The 6,146-nt window shown below is 36.3% G+C and overlaps 1 non-coding gene across 1 annotated transcript; it reads left to right on the top strand.

The window, feature by feature from the left end:
- Positions 1-5,673: 5,673 nt before the first annotated feature.
- Positions 5,674-5,781, top strand: LOC125924124 (U6 spliceosomal RNA). Its single transcript, XR_007458300.1, has one exon. It is a non-coding gene; the product is annotated as a U6 spliceosomal RNA (small nuclear RNA).
- Positions 5,782-6,146: the final 365 nt, after the last annotated feature.

Raw genomic sequence — 6,146 nt, 5'->3', positions numbered from 1 at the left:
CCAATTCATTCTACTTTTCTAAGTACCAATGAAGACTGAGACATTGTATCAAGTATTAGTTTAATCCTGTCCCAACAGATAGATAAAAGAATTGAGAGAAAAAGGACATTTTAGACAGATATGAGTTTGGTGTTATGGTATAAAGAAGTATTAGGAATCATTTAATTTCAATGTTTGCCTGAAATTGGAGATAGAGGTCAATATTTGAAAATTTGAAAATAGTCTTATTGGGGCACCAGGGTGGCTCAGTCAGTTAAGTGTCTGACTTCAGGTCAGGTCATGATCTCATGGTCCGTGAGTTCAAGCCCCATGTCAGGCTTTGTGCTGACAGCTCAGAGCCCGGAGCTGCTTTGGATTCTATATCTACCTCTCTCTCTGCCCATCCCCCACTTATACTCTGTCTTTCTCTCTCTCTTTCAAAAATGAATGTTAAAAAAAATTTTAAAAAAAGCAAATAGTCTTATTAACGGTCAGAGTATAGAATTTAAAGAAGTGATGTCAATACTTTTCACCTTGAAGAATATATTCTTAAAGAGAAGAAAAAGGAACCAGTGAGAAAGATAAAGACCAATGAATAAAACAAAACCATGAGTGTTGCATTTTCATAGAGGAAAGAGACTTTATAAATTATGGAAAATATCACACTAAAAATTCATTTAAGAACTTTGGTAAATCAAAGCTTCATATATGTCATATATATATATATATATATATATATATATATATATTTTTTATTTTGTCTTTTGGCTTAAAGAAATTTTTTTGTGGTTTTTGTTTGCCTTTCAAGTACATATTTTCCCTCTATAAACTGTAGCCTTCAAAGGAAAGTTCAGATTCCTGTTTAAGATTTCTTTCAAGAGTTTTTCTATAGTGCTCTTACAAAACAAACAAACAAACAAAAAAGAATACTTTTCTGTTTAAGCAAGGAAAAATTGAAACAGCAAAGGAATGGATCTTTTACAAAAAATTAAATTCTCTAAAACAGTTTGTTATGAAAATAATGTCTTCTTTTTCTTTATACAAGGGATTGTTAAAAAATGTATGCAACTTCTAATCTCTCAGCACTGAAACCATAAAAAACTTTGATACCATGGATGAATTGCACAGCTCTCGTTAATTATAGTAATCCATGTTAGATAGCAGAACCAACTTTCTTAAAACATTTAAAACACTATTGCCTAAAAGAAGTCTTATTGTTTTGAGTCTTCTTAATTTTCATGTATAATCACTTACATTATGCTAAGAATATATCCAAAGTTTACAAAGTAGATAATAATCACAAAATTGATTTGGGACACACCTTCTCTTAAGAAGTTTATAGATGATGGTTCTAAAATATGAGTACATTTTCATAGGATGACAGATGTAAAATTGAATTCTGTGATGTCAAGTCCATCAAAACATTTCTAAGGCCAGACTGTCTTCTTGGAAATTGGTATGCACATTTCACATTGCTTTACATACTTTAATTGTATTTGACTTAATTTCCTTAAAAATTGTCAAGAATGCTGCCCTAGTCTTGACAATATAACTCATAGAAAGGTCCCATTCCATTGATGAGTAGCTGCCTAGAAAATTTTGACAATTCTAGGTTACATATACTTTTTTGAAATTTCATGTTACATTCAGTAATGGTTTTTATCCTCTGTTTTAACAGCCTCCTTTCAGAACAGTTTAAAAATATAAGAAGACAAACCAAATATATACCTCCTATGGTTCAGGTACCACAATAATGGCAAAGTTGCAGAAGCATGGGAGATGCTGAATCACCAGGCAGTCCAAAATTGGTATTTTATTGGCTTAAAATTAAGGCAGTTCAGTGTAACAACTTGGTATAATACATAGAACACAGAGAGTTTTTAGTAGGACTCTGTCTTTAGTTAGTAAAACTACATCTCTTTCTTAAATCACATGATTACTGTGTGAATTAAATATGCAATTAAATATCAAGATCAGATGACTAGTATGTGTGTTTAAATCATAAAATTATTTGCAAATAATAGCACAGATATATGGACTACACTTAGAGATAGTAATGCTAAAAGTGGGGGAGGTTGAGGACTTAAAACATACTGACAGGTTACTTTGGATAACCAACTCCTACAAATTCATGGGTGATTAAAATTGAGAAACTCAAGTGACCACAGAGAAACATTTTTGTAATTCTGGAAATGATAGTGGGTGAATCGAAGGTTGTTGTGTATCTGACGGTTTTCTATAGAAAAATCTAGACACACAAAGAGAAATACCATGGGATATCTGGGGAAGATGGTGGAGTAGAAGTTTTCTAAGCTGACCTCATCCCATGGATACAACTAGACAGTTCAAATAACCCTGAAAATAACCCAAACACTGGCAGAACAGATTGTCCATAGCCAAATGTAGAGAAGAAGCCACATCAAACAGGGTAGGAAGGATAAAGACATGGTCGGGAACTAAATGACTGACAGGACTATCCCAGTAGCTAGGGATGTTTTCAGCACAAAAAGAGAAAAGAAAGAGTCCTTCACATCAGGCACCCCAGGCACAGGGAACCCCACAGGAATATGGATATCCATAACATTTAGCTTTGAAAATCAGAGGGGCATTATTTTGCAAGTTTTTACAAGCAGCAGTCTTAACACCTGGAACTTTATTTTTTTTAATTTTTTTTAATGTTTATTTATTTTTGAGACAGAGAGAGAGACAGAGCATGAACGGGGGAGGATCAGAGAGAGGGAGACACAGAATCTGAAACAGGCTCCAGGCTCTGAGCTGTCAGCACAGAGCCCGACGCGGGGCTCGAACTCACGGACCGTGAGATCATGACTTGAGCCAAAGTCAGCTGCTTAACCAACTGAGCCACCCAGGTGCCCCAACACCTGGAACTTTAAAAAACAGCAGACTTGGCTCTAGGAGAGCTGGGAGAAAACGGAGAAAACTGAGTCTGCACCCTTAAAGAGACAACACAACAATCAGCTCCAAAGAAATACAACATAGAAAGTTGGGAAAACATCTGGGGTATTTGGGAAGAAGCATTGTTTAGTAATCTCAAAGCATATGCTGGTGGGGCAGGGATCATTGGGAGACTTATCCAGGAACAAAGAAACTGGCAGACCCCATTTCCCTTCTCTGCCTGACAGCCTAGACATACAGACATCTGCAGCAATCAAGACAGTACACATTCTCCACATAGCTGACTAACAGCATCCCATTCCCAAGCTTCTGTGGATCTGTCCCCTCCAACCCATATGGCTTTAGCAGGAGTTTTGACTGGGTGCAAGTTCCCTCCTATAGTGGGCCAATGTGGAACTTGCTGTCACTGCATAACTGTAGACCCACTCTCTCCAACCCTGCCACAGGAGTGTTCTAAAGTGACTATAGGTCTTCTCCCACAGCAGATCTGCTCTAATCTTGCTAACACTGCACTCCATCTCTGCACTTTCTTGCAGACCTGCCCCTTCCAGTACACCCTTGGCAAGAGTACATCCAAAGCAGTGACACAAGCCTGGCATTGGACAAGAATCCCAGATAGGGGTCAGCACCACCACGAGCTGCTTCCTGCCCCAGGGAGAGGGGAAGATAATCATGAACACCAGTCTCACTTCAGCCCAGAAGTGGGCTGGAGGAAGACAGCTGGTCTGACTGCAGGCCTCACCCACCAAAGAAAACTTCTCAGAGCACAACACAGATAAAGCATCCTACAGTTTGGTGCTACTGCAGTTCTGACAAATGCCCAGTCTGTCTCAACACAAATCTAAGGAAGCCCTAGATTGGCCCACTAACAACATAGGGAACAAACCCTGCATACAATATGTAAAGAAAGCCATTTTAGGTTAATGGACTGAAGGCAAACACAACTCAGATGTAAGAGTAGGGCACATGCAACACACAAGAGATAGCCCTGAAGTGCCAGGTTCTGGTGAACAGGAGAAATCATACTGCAGGGCACTACAGGTCCTCTTTTGCATAAGGCCACTACTTTCAAGAGCAGGAGATATAGGTTATTTTCCTAACAATAGAAACAGACAGAGTAAGACAAAATGAGGATACAGAAGAATATGTCCTAAATGAAAGAACAGGACAAAATCAAGACAAGAGAGCTAGTATATAGCTATGTAAATATGCCTGACATAGAAAGTAATGGTAATAAAGATACTCCCTGGAGTTGGGAAAAGAGTGCACAACATCAGTGAGGCACTTAACAAAGATAGGAAATATAAAAAAGGAACCAGAGATGAAGAAATCGATAACAGAAATGAAAAATACACTAGATCAAATATACAATAGACTAAAGGAAGCAAAAGAACATATCAGTGACCTGAGGGACAGAATAATAGAAAGCAATCAAGCCGGATAGGAAAGAGAGAAACAAAATAAAAATGATAATAGATGTAGGGAACAACATTGACATCATCAAGGGTAATAACATTCCCATTGTAGGGATGTGAGAAGAAGAGAGAAAAGGAGGTAAAAAAAATGTGCTTGAAAAAATAATAGTTACTCCCCAAATCTGGAAAATAAAGTAGAAATCCAGATCCAGGACATACAGAGAGCCCCTAACAAATCAACCCAAGGAAGTCCACACAAAACATATAGTAATTAAAATGCAAAAGGTAATGATAAAGATCATTTTAAAGCCAGCAAGAGAAAAGAAAAAAAATTATATACAGAAGAAATTCCATAAAGCTATCAGATGATTTTCCAGCAGAAACTTTACAGGACAGAGGGGAGTGGCAAATATATTCAAAGTGCTGAAAGAAAGAAAGAAACAAACAAACAAACAAACAAACCCAACTTGCAGCCAAGAATACTCTATCCAGCAAAGCTATCATTCAGAATAGGAGAGATAAAGAGTTTCCCAGACAAAGTTAAAGCAATTAATGACCACTAAACCATCCCTACAAGAAATGTTAATGGGAATTTTTCGACTGCAAAGAAAAGACCACAAGTAGGAGTAAGAAAAGTAGGACTCACAAAATCAGTAAAATAAATATATCTATAAAAATTAGGCAAAGGATTCACAAAATAAAAGGATGCAAAGGATAAAGAAGATCTGAGATGGATATAATAGATTATTCAGCCTTAAAAAATGAAATTTTTCCATTTATGACATGGATAGAGTTATAGAGTACTGTGCTAAGTGATATAAGTCAGTCAGAGAAAGACAAATATCATATGATTTCACTTATATATGGAGTTTAAGAAACAGAACAAATGAACTAAAAGAAAAAAAGGGAGAGAGAGAGAAGCAAACCAAGAAACAGATCTTTAACTGTAGAGAAAAAACTGATGGTTACCAGCAGGGAGGAGAGTAAGGAGATGGGTCAAATAGGTTATGGGGATTAAGGAGTACACTTATTGTGATGAGAACTGCGTATTGTATGGAAGGTTTGAATCACTATATCATATACCTGAAATTAATATTACACTGTATGTTAACTAACTGGAATTTAAATAACGACCTAAAAAACAAGGTAACAGTGTCTTTGAATGATACATTGGACCAGATGGATCTAACAGTATATTCAGAAAATTCCATCCTAAAACGGAAGAATACACATTATTTTTCAAGTACTCATGGAAGATTCTTCAGAATAGAACACATATTAAGTCACAAAACAGGCCTCAACCAATTAAAAAGACTGAAGTCATACCATGCATCTGTCCCAATCACAATACAATGAAACTAGTGTGCTTGCTTCAGCAGCATATATACTAAAATTGGAACACTACACAGAAGATTAGCATGACCCCTACAAGAGTGATGACACAATGCTATGAAATTAGAAATCAACTACAAGAAAAAATCTGGAAAGAAAAATGTATATTTGAAGGTTAAATAACATGCTACTAAATAGTTAATGGGTCAATAAAGAAATCAAAGAGAAAATTAAAAAATATATGAAGAATGAAAATGAAAATGCAATGGTCCAACATTTTTCAGATGCAGCAAAATTTGATCTGAGAGGGAAGATAACAGCAATGCAGGCCTACCTTAAGAAGCAAGAAAAAAATCTCCAATAAATATCCTAACCTTATGCCTAAAGGAGCTAGCAAAAGAAGAGCGAAGAACTCCCCAGACCAATAAAAGGAAGGAAATAATAAATATTAGAGCAAAATTAAGTAAAATAGTAACTAAGCAAACAATAGAACAGATCAATGAA

The sequence above is a fragment of the Panthera uncia genome, chromosome B1 (assembly GCF_023721935.1).
Source record: "Panthera uncia isolate 11264 chromosome B1, Puncia_PCG_1.0, whole genome shotgun sequence".
Lineage (NCBI taxonomy): Eukaryota > Metazoa > Chordata > Mammalia > Carnivora > Felidae > Panthera > Panthera uncia.
This window is presented reverse-complemented; position numbering and strand designations above follow the sequence as displayed.